The sequence below is a fragment of the Zonotrichia leucophrys genome, chromosome 2 (genome assembly GCF_028769735.1).
Source record: "Zonotrichia leucophrys gambelii isolate GWCS_2022_RI chromosome 2, RI_Zleu_2.0, whole genome shotgun sequence".
In the NCBI taxonomy this organism is placed as follows: domain Eukaryota; kingdom Metazoa; phylum Chordata; class Aves; order Passeriformes; family Passerellidae; genus Zonotrichia; species Zonotrichia leucophrys.
In genome coordinates, this window is record NC_088171.1 from 38,336,696 (window position 1) to 38,351,644 (window position 14,949).

A 14,949-nucleotide genomic window follows, 5' to 3' on the forward strand; every position below is an offset into this window, starting at 1 on the left:
TTACTGTAGCCACCTCTGAGCTCACAACTCTGAAGCAGCAAAACGAATGATGATCCCATTGCACTGTGCACACCATGCACTGCACAAGAACTTATGCACAGAAAAATTAGAGTCCAAGTAAACACAATGGCCAAAAGGCAGGAAAAGTAAAAGCAGCCTGACCAGAGCCTTGACCCAGCTAGGAAAAGAGTTTGGGTGTACATCTCCTAAACCATTAAACAACAGCTGTCACTCTCATTTAAGCTCAGTATTAAGAATTTACCGGTCCTCAAGAGTTTGATTTTGTTTTTTCTCTCTGAGCTGCTAATTTTCACTGGCACCTCCCAGCTCCACGAAAACAAACCTATAACATCATACCTGATGGGAAAAAATCATTTTTGCAAAATAGTCTCTCTGAATATGTGACACAAGGAATAAACCACCAAGATTAAGTTCTGTGAGCAGTGGGGGAATGGGCAAGAGAAATGTCTGCAGAGTAATGATGCAAGCAGCCTCACCCCATTACTTTCAGTGCTGATTCTGATGTATCCATTGTATCAGGCTCACTAAAAAGCAGTGAGATTGTTTTGTTTTCTTTCTCTTTCTTAATGACTAAGAATATAAACTTAATTTCAATATGTGCATGCTTCCTGAGCCAACTATGTGGTGTTCATCTTGTCAGCAACTGTGACATGCTCTTGCGCACCAAATTACACTATCATTGCAAAAGGCTGCCTTTTCTGTTCTTGTCATACATGCATAACTCAAAATAGCTTGTAAGAAACATTATGCTCATTTGTGGTACTCGCCAGGAAAGGACAGAAAATTTTAGTAGGGATTATAAATTAACACCACTGTGGTTATCAGGAACCTTTACATGCTACTAGAATATTAAACATGTGGTTTAGCTCTCACTGAAGCCAAATGGAAAACTAAGAATCAGACTGCCTCAGAGAGAAATTTCATGTTTTCTTGGCCATTGGTTGGAAATTAGGATAGCTATTACAGCAGTTATGCAGCTGGAAGTATTTAAAGAAAACAGCAGGAAACACAAAAGATTATTCAGAAGAGGCAATGCTGGATTAACCCTTCCAGTGCATTAAAGCTCAATGTACTGTTCTTGTTCTGACTCAGAAGAAGGCCATAAGAAAGGTCTTTGACTTGAGAGAGGGGAAAAAATAAAATCACAACCTGTGTTTTTTATTAGAATATTTTTTGTACAACTGCCATGTCACAGAGAATTAGACAGCAAGGATGAACACTAAAAATAGCCACATGAAAATCCATATATCTTCCTTTTACCCTCTGCCTATTTGGAAAATTATCTGCTGCCTTAAGGTGTGTTACTCGCAGAAATATTTGCCAAGCATGGTACAACCTACTTCAGGCACAAAGTAAGGAAACAGTAATAACATGCAAATTACTTCAACACAGAGTCTATGAACCATGGAAGTCCCACTTGAGCACTGAAAATAGAGGTTTAATTGTAACATAAGTGTTTCTGCTCTGCAGAGAGAGAAATTTCACCCAAAGAGAGCCACAGGTCTGCACCAATAAATGCACATCAAAATGAGTCAAGCAAAAGTAAACATTTATATTAGGCTGTGCTTCACTTTTTCAGTACAATGAAGAAATACTGCATGACAAACTCTGGTAACTGGTTTCTAGAACAACTCTAAAGAACACTTATTTTTTGCAAGACCTGGCAAATGGGTTTAATTTGAGCAAACTTGCCACTGGACTTTACAATGTTCTCTGCTATATCACAAGTAACTTTAAAAAGTGCTTAGATATAATGCAGAATATTTACACAAGCCCCCTTTTGTACTGCTTTTCTGAGTCACACCAGGAGTGTGTATAAGACTTCGCCATGATCTTCCTTTTATAATGTATTGTCTTTACAAGTCTAAGCAAAAAAGGGACCTTCATGAATAAACTCTGTCCTCCTGCACAAAGATTTATTCCAGTCATTTTAGACTAAACGAGACTGAATGGATGCTGAGATTTTTGCCCCACCCTTGAGTTTATCTCAAGGAAAATAGTTTAAATGGCATTATGCAAATTTCTTTTCCAACATCTGGACAAAAAGGTCCAAAGTATCTTTTTTCCTAATTGTCATTAACATTGCACAAGACAGCAATATTTACTTATTTTTATAGTTTTGAGTTTCCTGCTGGAACAATTTCCTCTGACACAATTTCATCATTTCCTCATTGAATTTTTATGGCTGCGTTGAACAGTGCCAAAGGCTTTACCCAATGTAACCTCATAAGCATCTTTCCACTCACAATTTCTCAGCACTGAGATTACAAGTAGATTTTTCAAAGCACTTAAATTACTTAAAACTTTACATACATTCTCTAAAAAAAAAAAAAAAAAAAAAAAAAAAAAAAAAAAAAGAGGTGGGAATATAGAGAGTTCCAGGAAAGCCAGTACTATGCTTAAATCTCACAATAGTGAGGCAGCTTTCCATCAGCCAGCTCCAGCCCAACAGCAAATTTAGCCACAGCAATATGGACTGCAGTTTGGCAAAGTTTTGAGCTGTGATTAAATTGTTATTAGTACATGGGCTGCTCCTTAGCTGCTGCTATAAATTACATGTCTCACACCTTGGAATGGGGATGGAGGGGTCTTCTCTTCTGACAATGACCTGCACTGTGCTCTCCACAATCCTAAATCACAACTTGCCAAGACATAAATACTAAATATTTTTGCTGAGAGTAATTCCACTAATGAACAGGGCAGTGGAAAGAGTGGCTTATTTATAGAGTATTCAGTCCATCAGGACACTATGTGATATTCTATTAGGGAAAAAAATCTGTAATTGAAAAACAGCAAGTAGCTTAGACATACAACAGCATTACTATGCTCAAAGAGGCTTGAAGGTAAAACATTTTTTCTTGCTGTCTGTCCCTGGTGGGCAAGGACATGTACAGAGTCAGTCACTGTGACACAACAGATCTGGTGAAGTCACAGTAACTCAGACTATCAGAGCTATCCATCCCCAGTACTCCTCTGCAACTTTCCTATCCCCTGCACATACTCTTATGTGTGTGCCCAACAACTTCTTTTTATCCTTAGAGGAATGAGAAAGACAAGTCAAATATAATATGGCTTAATACAAAAGCCCATATCTTCTTAACCAAAGCCTGTCCAAAAAAAGAAAAAAAGAAAAAAAAAAAAAAAAAAAAAAAAAAAAAAAAAAAAGAAGTTACCTCTGTTAAACATGGTAGAGCTTCAAAGCCCTAGTTCATGAACAAAGTGCTGGAGTCCCTACAAACAAAAGAGGATCACCTGTGCCCTAAGGTATTTTTGGAAGAGACTGAGGAAGGGAAAAAGAATCACAGATATTTGAAGTGTGGCAAGCCATGCTTCATGTTCACAGCAGTGAAAGGTACATCTCAGCTCTCTGGTAGCCTGCCTCAGGACTCAGTACAGACAGCCTGTATGAAAGAGGAACTGATAATTAATAGGTCTGATCTCAGCACAGAAGTCAGCATAATTTCCTAGGTAGAAAATCCTATCAGGTAAAGACAGAATTCATCCTCTTCCTCAAGCAGACACAGCTTAGCACCTGCTTCGTTAATGCACTAGAATATTTATGAACACCATGTTCATACACTTTGTCAGGTAATTTGACATTCCTTGGGCGTCTCACAGTATCTCACCTCTCTCCAGCAATGTAAACTGGAACACTAATGTTTTAGATGAGGCACTGATTATGCAGAATACCTTCTATTTCACTATCTGTTCACTTCCTCACTCCAGACTGCCTTCCTCTTGTTGCCAGCCTCTGTGCCTCTCTATTTCAAACTATATTCTCTGCTTGAGGCTGTCCAATCTATCAACCTCTTTTTAATTTTTTTTTTTAATCACTTCTGTTTCTAACAGTCCTTAGTATTTGCCCTCTCTTCATCTCAAATGCCTGTCTGTTCCAGGCACACTTCTGTCACAGTGTCTCTCCCTCCCCTGGATCTTTCATTAGTGTGATTCCAACCATGTACAGCCAGAGACATTGTTCCCAGCACAATTGTCACCTTCCTTGAGATGGGCACCCAAAGCAGCAACAGCGGCCACTGTGAGGAAACCTGGAGTCAAATGAGGGTGCAGCAATGGAGATAAAAACCGAGAATAAAAGCCCCAGTCATGAGGTAAGCTACTGCTGGGCAGACATCCAGCCAGAAACCAAATATCTATTTCTATTTTATTTTCTTTTCGGTTTGGCACTGCTTACATAGCTTGTCATGTCAACAGAGTGTTTGATTGAATTTTATCAAGCACCGCAGGTTGAAAAAATTAAATCTAATTAGCAAACCCCTCTGCTCCTGAGCATCCAGTCCAGAAAGATTTTACCTTCTAATCTTACACTAAGTATAGGAATTAAATCTATTTCAGCCATTACGGCTTTCATAATACTCTAAAATATTTACAGAAATTGGCTTGTCACAGCTTTAAGTACATTTTCAAAATGCACCCACCCAAAAATTACTGCAGATTTTCAGGGACCTACATTACACAAAAAAAAAAAAAAAAAAAAAAAAAGGACATATATGGCTTCACAGAACATCAAGCCCCTGTCAGTGCACCCAACAGAGCTGGATGATCATGCTGTGAGGGACTGGGAACAGCTCTGCAGATCCTGGCTCTGATGTTTACTTGCCTACAGTGAGCTTAAGTACCACTGCTTGATATTGACAAAAACCCAAGTCACAACAGTCATGGAGCCAACAGCTGGAAGCAAAGGAATTTACAAGGAGAGATTTATATTAAATATTTATATAAACCTATTTGTGTGGTATTATAAACATTCATATGTATTTATTTAAAATGAATCAGGAACTTGAATTCATCTCTTCTTCATGGACAGCAGCAGGAGCAAATGTAAGATAGAAAATAGGGTATCCACCATTTGTATTTTTTCACAATAAATATTTTTGGTGAAGTGATGTGATTTTCATCAGCCATAATTAGATCTAAGGTAACTCAACTTTGCTCCTCCTGATAAAAGAAGAAGCCACAATTAAAGTAACTTCTTAGCGTAATATATTCAATACAGTTACTAATATAATCAGTTGACTTAGTGGGTTTTTAAAATTAAATATTAAAATTAGATATCAAAATTAGTGCCTCTGGTATATGAGAACAAAAACCACCAAACAATTTAGATCAAGATCTCATCTTTTTATGTGGACAAGAAACTGTTATAAATTTAATAAAAATCAAAATTAAAAACCTAGAAACACATTTCACTGAGTAAATAAATTCCTGAATTGCCTGTATTAAAGAACTGAAACAGACATATTTAAAATCACAAATAAGAGGTTCACAAATTTTATTTGTATAGCCCTGACCATGAACTCATGCCTATAGAGAACACAAAATAAGTCAGTCCTTGCTCTAAATATATTGCAGAAGGTAAAATCTTTACCTCTGCAACTAATTGCACATGGCATAAGTCTCTTTTTAGAGCTGAAACAGAACTAGGATACTGAGCATCAACAGCATCTTTAATTTAGCCAGGAAATTCATAGTAGCCTTTTACTGACACTTGTTGGGTTGTGTAAAAAGCTCAAAATGATTTTCAATAAATAGTCAAAAGGAAATTGAGATTGCTTTATGGAACATACACCCACAAGAAATTAATGCTTTTTCCTAATATTTTTACATAAATAAAAGATATGCACAATCCTTTTGCTCAATCATGTTGTAGTTTTTGTCCTAAGACTGTAGTACTAAATTATAATGCAGGCATATTATTGTTTTATGTGCAAAAAAGTTTCAATCTTCATTTAATAGAATACATTATTTCTAGCAATAAGTTATTGCTCTCTTCCTGTATGATAATACAATTGTAAAGCAAAAAAAATTAAAAGCCAAGTAACCTGAACTGATATTTACTCTTGCTCTTCCTCAGAGAAACTTTTTTTTTTTTTTGTTATTAGGTGCTTAAAAAGATTTTAGGAGGGAGCAGAATTTGCATAGAGAATATAAAATTTCCATAATTCTGAGAGTCATTTTGTTGTTCTTAATTTACCTTTCACAGCACACTCCAAAATAACCTGTGGATATTCAAGGCTGTGTGAGCCGCAGACCGAAAACCACTTTTGAATATAGAGCAGGAATTAAAATAATTTAATGTCATCACTGTGGCCAGATTAAAAGGAAGAAATCTACATAAATATGCCTTCAAATCCACAAGTATCAGGGGAAATAAAGGAAATATTAATTTTCAATTAATAAAATGTTCATTTCTACTCACAAATGACCTATCAAGACCAGCTCTGCCCTTTTGCCTCAGGAGCTAAATCCAGTTCGGCAATAACTGCATCAGGAAAGACTTCCTAATTAATAAGTTACATTTCTAATCCAAAAAAAAAAAAAAAGAGATAATGGGATCTGGATTAGCTTTTCCAATGTTAAAGGGTCAAGCCTTAAAAAGGAGCCTCCAGTAATCAAGGCCAGGGCTGCAATTCCTAATCCAGTTTGAAGAATATTCCCATGGGATGCAAATTTCCACATGTGGGTGCTGCCTGGGTCCTGCATTCAAATAGGATCTGGTCTCATGATGCTCTCGTATCAGATCTTTGGAACAAGAGATTCAGGGGGCATCTTGCAGGGAATTCCCACCTCATGACTCACTCATAATCTTCACTTTCAGATTCTTTAAGGAATCCTGCCTTCCCTAATAGGCTCTGAAATGCTGCAAGGGCCTTTAGGCATGTGGAAATCATTGACTATCTCATTAAACATTTTACCTGCAAAATTTTTTTTACTTTTTTTTTTTTACAGTTTCTTCCTGGCGCAGCACTTTTAGTAGATCTTTTCCCCTTCTTCATAACCCAGCAAAATAAGTCTTGGTACTATGACACCAGAAGAGGGAAAACAAGGCCAGGGACTGAAATTCATTACCATAAATTATAATATTCTTCCTTCCCTTGAGGTCTCAATTAAAAGGAGAAAACGGTATTAAAGAAAAAAAAAAAAGAGTGAAAAAGTATTAGAGGAAATATTTAAAGCTGAACTTTATTTTTGGTCTCGCTGTTCTATTCCCAGGTTTGTCACAGATTTTAAAGAGATCCTGCCAGCTAATATTGCTGAAGAATGTTTTATAAACATTTATCTTTATCTAATTCCCTCCCTATTCTTACCTCTTCCAACACAGCTGGAACAGTATATGTCCTTCTTCATAAATCATTTCTTGCTTACAAAATATACTTAAAATGTATCTGGGAAACCAAAATTACTACAGAAAGAAATACAATGGAACAAATATAAAAATAATTGCAAACCCTGTCATGGTCCATTATACACAGTGGTGTCAATCTCACAGGCTGACTTTGTTCACTGGCCAACCACATTGACATTAAGGGGGAGAATTGACAGAAATCATTAAGATTGCTTGCCTGGATCTTTCTGAGAAATGCTGAAGCCCTGGCTATGTTCTAGAGCAAGTTCTACAAAGGGGAGATTTTAACATGAGACATTGAGTTTGAAAGTTGTCCTGAGGAATTTTTTACATTTTTCTTCCTCACCTATTCTCCACTCCATTTTTTCTTGCCCTGCCTTTTTTTGTGTCTTGTTTTTTTAGTTTGTCATCAACAACCTCCCCTTACTGATAATTTTTTCAGCTTAAATATCACCAAGTCAGGTTTTTTCCCTACATTCTCACATCCAGAGGGATATCTTACTGCCAAACATCAACAAGAGAATGGGTCTTTTTTCTCTCTTTCCACGTTTAAGCTCTGCTATCATAGATGAAACATCTGCTTCTCTTCAACATTTCTCTGTCCCTACTTGTTCAAAATGATGCCCAAAACATCACTGCTCTGACAGGCCTTGAACATGACCCTCTGCTGTTCTGGTTGAAGAACAGGGAATATTTGTAATTTGAAGAATCTCAACAGCTATACCAATTCTGCATGGCCCAGGAGATTCAGAGTCTAAATCCATGACTTGCATAATTTTGACTGAATGTCAAGAGGTAATTTTGGACTATACAAACTGTGATTGTGTTATGTCATTCTCCCTTTGTATTTTTCCACGTGCCTCTTTTCTATTCCACCAAAACTTGTGCACCAGTTTCTTCCATAACCTCCTCATGACATTCCCAGGCTTCCCCTTGGCTAAGGAGGATGTGTACATATGTACTTCTGAAAATTTTTCCCTTCCATGTTTAAAGATGCCTCCTCCAATGTTTGCACAAATAGTGATTACTTTTAAGCAGAAATTAACAGCCTGAGCCATAACAAATGAAAAATTATTCTTTTGCTCCTTTTACTGTCTGTATACTAGAGCTATCTCTAGCTGATCTTTCAACCCTAAATTCACCATGAACAAAGCAGTGACTTTTTTTTCCATGATCAGCTTATTACAGATCTCTGGTTCTGTAGCTTGGGATTAAATTTGAAGTCTGTTAGCTTTTAAAAATACCCATTTATTTATGCCAAGCTTTAATTATGACATTGGGAGACAATAAACCTAGGGAAAGTTATTTTTAAAATCACAGATAATGGTTAGAACTAAGAAAATAAAGTAAAAAATATCTTTCAAAGGTGTGAACTGGTTCCACAGAGTCTGGTCTGGGAGAAAGAGCCACCACAAAGCATGTGGCCAGGAGTCAGCCAGAAGCCCAGTCCTAACCTGCTCAGTCTGGGGTGGTAATGTTGTTTTTTGTTATTACAGATACTGAGTTCTGATTGTGTGAACAACCTCCCTCATATTTAAAATTGCCCGAAAATGAATAGAGAGGTCATTTTGGACTCAAGGCTGTGTTATTTCTCATCCATTCAAGGGGAATTTTACTGCCTCATATCTGCAGGAAAATAGTGGGTTTATTTGGTTTTCTTTTAATTTAAAGTTTTCAAAGATTTTTTTCCCTTCTGAAAGGCAATTTTTTTTTCTCAGTAATTACTCCTCAGAGCTGTTAGATATCTGTTTTGGTTTGCTTTTGGTAAAAATTTGACCATTCACAACATACACTATTACTACAAATACATGAAAATGCTGGATATTTCAATATGTTATTTATAATTCTAATTTTTAATAGATTACAGTAAACAAAATTACTATGATTCTGTTAAAAAAAGAGTGTATCGATCACATATCTAAAGGAAGCTTTCTACTTGAAATCTACTGTGAATAGACTGTAATTCTAAAGAATGCCAGTGATTCCTGCAGACCACTTGTAGTTCACTCTCCTGGTTCCTTTCCAAATAACCTTTCAATACTGCTGATTTTAAGACAGATTAATATTTTAAAAGAAAAAGAATAGTAACAATAATATTTCCCAATTTCTAAGTTTTCAGGTTCCACAAATTCTTTTTCTTGCCTCACATATTGACAGGAACAAAGATCTACAAAAGGCAGCATAAAGTGAGAAAACTTTTATCAAAAAAGATCTTTCAAGCATGAAAAAGCAAAATTAAAAGCAAGAACTTATTAGTTGTGCCTCTAGTAAATTATGCAATTACACAAATAAGATCTATCCACCTTATCAGCCAAGTTCGAGATGTTATTTCTATGCTCCTGTTTAATAACACCATCAGGACTTATTGCAGATCTTGTTCCTGCGTTTCAGTTTTCCAAACATTGAAAAAGTCTGCTGCTTCTACTTGCAAGAACATCTGTTTAATTATCCAGCCATTATGGCAACATCCCTTTTAATTTGGTTTTATTTTTTTGTGCTGTAAGTTTAGGTCTAAATACTTGCTGACATTAGTCTTAGTCCTTTTCTCATTTCTATTTTTACATCCCCATTGAATGCAATTAATAAAGCCCATCAACAGCCTGTGTAATTTTTCTGTACAACTATTTAATATTTTTGAGTTTATCATCTGGGCTTCCCTGTTAATTTACCTTCAGTTTTCAAATTCTAGCAGCTACGAACAGTTTGCTTTATTATATGATTCCTTCATGAGAAAGCTTTTCATGAGTTTGTACTGAAATAATCTACTGGCTTTTCCCATTCATCCAGTTTTGCAATGATTTGTGAGATGGGACAAAACAAAGATTGCTTCAGGGACACTACCTTTTCATCCTTCTGCTGGTGAGCATCTGTGAGAATAAAGCCCATGTGAGAACAACTCACATACCACAAGCTGTCACATGTCCCTTGTGATCTGTATCTGCTGCAGAGTTCATTGCAGCTTTCTCTGTTTCTTCCTTAAACTGTGCTAGAGGACACAAAATTTTTTGTCCATGTTTTTGTTTATGCACATAAGGTGATTTCATCTGCCCTTGATCCTCAGCACAAGCTCTCCAGCATCACAGTTTTCTGCCTTTTCAGATTGGACATGAACGGCTCAGCTCCTTTATTTTCCACATTTCCACATCAAGTCTTTCCTCCCACTCTTGTCACAACATGTAGGAACAATAAGTTCTTGATATCAGAAGCCCATCATTTTTCTGCATTTTAGTTAGTACTTTGCAGAATGCAGAAGCTGCTTGCAACACTTAAACACAGACAAAGAGGAAAAAATTAATACTTGAGGTGCTCCTGTGCTGAGACTCTGCTGAACTGAATTTCCACATGAGAAAGGTAAAACTAACAGGTCTGCCTATCTTCTAATAGATTTTCTCAAAGACCCTGCTTTTATCAGCTCAGCTCAATATGCAAAGATCAGAGCAGCGACTCAGACTTCCTGTTACATATATATGTATATATGTGTGTGTATTTATATATATGTATGAATATAGAATTCAGATTCATGGTTTTAAATGTGACCTGTTATTCAGTGCACATGTAAAATAAACACACTAATATCAATGGATATTGATAGCAATGGCCATAAAAAATTCCACAGAGAAAATACATGGATTAGACTGTTGGTTATGTTTTGCTCTAAAGTGCTCCCCAAGGTCCTTCCCATAATACACTCAAAGGAATGGATCATTTTTCATTATCCTTCACTTACTTGACACATTTCACTGCAGCTTTTCATAATTCAATCTTCAGGGATTCTCAAACATTTGATAAGATGCACAATTTTTCATCAGCGCTTCTTCAATTTTTTTTCTCTTGAATAGAGCCAATACGAGCAGTGCTTGTCATTTGTTATTAATGGAACTCAGTGAAATGCAAAAGAACAGGATAAATTCCACCATGTTATCAACTTAAGAAATCTATAAACCTGACAGAAGATACTAAATGGAAAAAAAAAGTGATTTTGGAGAAGAAATAATTTCACAATGGTTCGGGTGTATGTCTGGAGATACAATCAAACTAGTCAATGTATGGCACAATATCATACAGTATAATTTTCAAGTTTAGAGTTCTTAAAACCTTTAATTTTAGGCAAAAGATCTTCAGAGCTGTAGGATGCCATTAGACAAGTTTTATTTTCTTGCTTTGCAGTCATTGGCATTTCTTTTGCATAAGTTTCCTTGAAATTCTGTGAGCTTCTGCTTCAGAGAAAGGCAGAGGCTAGGTTCATTTGCAGTTTTGATGAAGGAAAAATGGGAGAAAAAGGCACTGTATCATCATTATGCTTGCTCCAAAGAGCCAGAAAATTCCCCTCTGGATATCTGAGACTTGGAAAGTGCAGTTCTTCCCAGTGGGGAAGCAGGAAACTTGGCAACTCCCTTCACTAAGCTGTCCTCAGTATCTGGCTCCTATCTGTGCTCACTGCTCAACCACTCACCTTTTTTAAAATTGTCCTCATAGGAAAAAAATACTCAAAAAGAAAATATTAAGTGCTCAATAAATATCTGGTATTATTAAAAAATCCTCCAATGAACCACTATGGAGGATTAATATTAATATTTTTATGCCTAATTTCTTATGAAACAGCAGGAAATGTGAAAACAATGAAATATTAACATAATAAAGAAAGGGTTAAGTCTACCATATTTGTGCCCAAGCTTATATTTTTTTTTAATGAACTAAAACATACCTTTTTTTTATATTCACAAGTTCACCAGTAAATAGGTAAATAGATGGCAAATTATACATTGCGAACCAAAAATACAGCAGTGGCAGAAGGTCCTACTGAGATGTTAAGGAATACCCAAAGAGCACAGTCTGGGGAAATGCAGCCTTGCCATTACTTTAGACACAACTCTTGAAGCCACTTGTTTGTAGCCAAGTATGTGGAATACCAATACAGGAACAGCAATACAATACAGGAATGCCAATACAGGAACAGCTTGGTGACATCCAGAACAAAGTCCTCAGGCTGGACGTAGCATAACAAATGACTACAGGCAAAGTGCATATCTAGAAAAACAACAAAGGCATGTATTGGAGATGGGACTAGCTTGGTTTCTGAAGTATTCTTGCTACTAGTCCCAGTCCTCAGATTTTTTTTTTCCTAATTAAGGCACCATAATATGCTTTGGATTAACACACGTGTGTCTCTATTGAATTGTAGCCATGCTAGGGATGTTAATGCACATATAAGATGTGCAAGGCCTTCCTGTTACATAAAACGTGCATAACACACACTAGAAACTATTTGAAATATATAAGTAATTCCATTACTCCTCTCCTTGTTTTATTTCTCCTGTTTTCTGGGATAGATCTCCTGTTAGAGCTTTTTGGTTTTGGGGTGAATCCCAAGGAAAGGATTACTGTAATATATTCATTATTGAGGAAGAAATTGGCAGAAAAAGCAGACATTTATATAGTCCTTGGCCCATTCTTGAGGTATTCAGAGTCACTCAGAACATCTGACAGGGGTGTGCTTCAGGTCTTTCTTGCCTGTTTTAAAATGCTGAATAAAACACAGGCTGGTCCTGACTGATGCAGACCAGAACACACTAAGTACATATACTTCTGTAACACTCAGAGTCAGGCACTCAGTCTAACTCCCCCAGTGCACAGCATAGCAACACTCAGACATGAGAGACAGCACTCAGGGTCACGTTGAGACCCTCACAGACCCTCCATGAAACAAGAGACTGTCATGCTCTTTTTTCACTAATCAGGGTTCTTTTCAAAACTAATAGAAATACACTTTCTTGTTCACGTACTGAAGACTTTCAACCTGAGCCGTGGTTTAAAAAGCTTTTTTCCCCCTCATTTTGAGTCGAGTACTTCCATGTGACTGATTTAAGCAGGATTTTCCTGTCCTTCCTCTTTAATGAAAGTATGTAAGCTGTTATACCTCATTGTTCACACAGATTTCCCCTTTTTATTCATTTTTATGCCTGCTATGGGAATGCCACCTGCTCTTCTTCCAGCAGCTGTCTCTTTTTCCAAACCTGCTCACCAGGATACAGCGCATCAGGGTGCAGTATTCATGCCATAAATATGGTTTGAATTACATATCAAAACTCTCATGAGAGAATCACTTGTCAGGAAAACCCTTGTCAGGATGGTCTCACAACTAAACCTTCCCTCTCTTGCTGACTGTCAAGAGGACCACAAACATCCACAATTCTAAAAAATCTTGTGATACAAAGATAGACCCAGTTCTGTTGACTAATGGCAGTACTCACTCACCTCTGGACTTATATGACTTACCACAAACCAAATGGGGTAAAAAATCACAAAATGGGGTAAAGATCACAAAATCTTTATGTAACTACTGGAAAGCTCAGCACGTCTATCTAAATCTATTCCAGTTGTGCCTGTCGCATCATAAGCTAGCCAAATGCTTGAATAAAAGTGTGGATTTCAGATACTATATCAAGTTCATTGACACTGAGTTACTTCATCTGGTGACATTGGCTTGTGCGGTGGTCGGTACTTGAATTTATAGGAGATTTTGCCGTGTAAAATCCAAAACCCAATACAGAAGTGCATCTAATTGCCCAGAGCCCAACAGGGCCCAAAAGATGATCCTGCAGGGCTGTCACAGGTGCACCAGAGAGGGGCAGCTTCTTGACTGTGCAGGTGACCCTGCACTGGAGCAGATTTCCCAGAGAGGTGGTGGAATCTCCCTCTTTGGAGATATTCAAGACCCATCTGATGTACTGCTGTTCTGTGAGCTCTAGGATGACCCTACTTGGCCAGGGAGGTTGAAGCAGGTGCTCCACTGGGGGTCCCTTCCAACCTGACCCATCCTGGGGTTTGGTGTCTGGCAGAGCTGATGATGTCCATACAGCAGCAGCTGCTTGTATCCATAGGCTGTGTGGGTATGGCCATTTAGCAATTTTGTAGTTCTGAAGTCACTCCTGGAAGAACTTTGGTATTATTCCTTGTAAGTCTTTAGCCATGTCATTTGTCCTGCATGTGCACTCAGACCTGCTAACGCTGCATTTCCTCATGAAGCAAACTGGGCTCAACAGCAAAAATGAAAACAAAAGAAAAAAATATACTTTTCAAGTTTTCCAAAGAGCTATTCTCATGTGAATAGAAATGGAGTGTGTGCAGGCACCTCCTATCTACTTTTACAGCCATGGGGAGGTGAGCAGGACACCAGCCATCCCCTACAGCCAGCTGCGTGGGTTTGGGGCCAGCATCCAAACCACACAGCTGGTGGACTTAGAGGAAGCTGTAATGAGGAAAGCAAGAGCCAGCCCCAGCAGAGGATACCTTTCTCAACTTTCTTGGGAGCCTGCTATAAGTGAACGTTTTCTCACACTCAGATCCTTCCTGAGCTGTGGTGCAGCAGCGTCTCATCTGGGGAGCAAGGTGTCCACCTCAACCCAGTCCCTGACCTACAGACCAGCCCCCCAGCCTAATCACAGGCATGCCTTGTCACTGCAAAATGAGCTCTCACCTGAGCCTGGCAGCCAACCCCAGGCCTGCAGGTTTGTGCTTGGCTTCCCACTCCCCTCCCTTTCTGGGACAGTCTGCCCTGCTGCTCCCTGAAGTCCTCAGCACAGTGGTACAAAAGAGTGTAGGAGAAGAGACAGGAAATTGCAGGACCTTTATATCTATTATCACAAATTTAAAACAAGAAATTAACAGTATCTAAAACACTGAATATTTTGGTGCTGGCCAAAAAATGAGTGAGACATTAGTCGGCTAATAAATGCTGCATGCTGTTATTTACGAGGCCAGAGAGAACACATTTTTTACACATA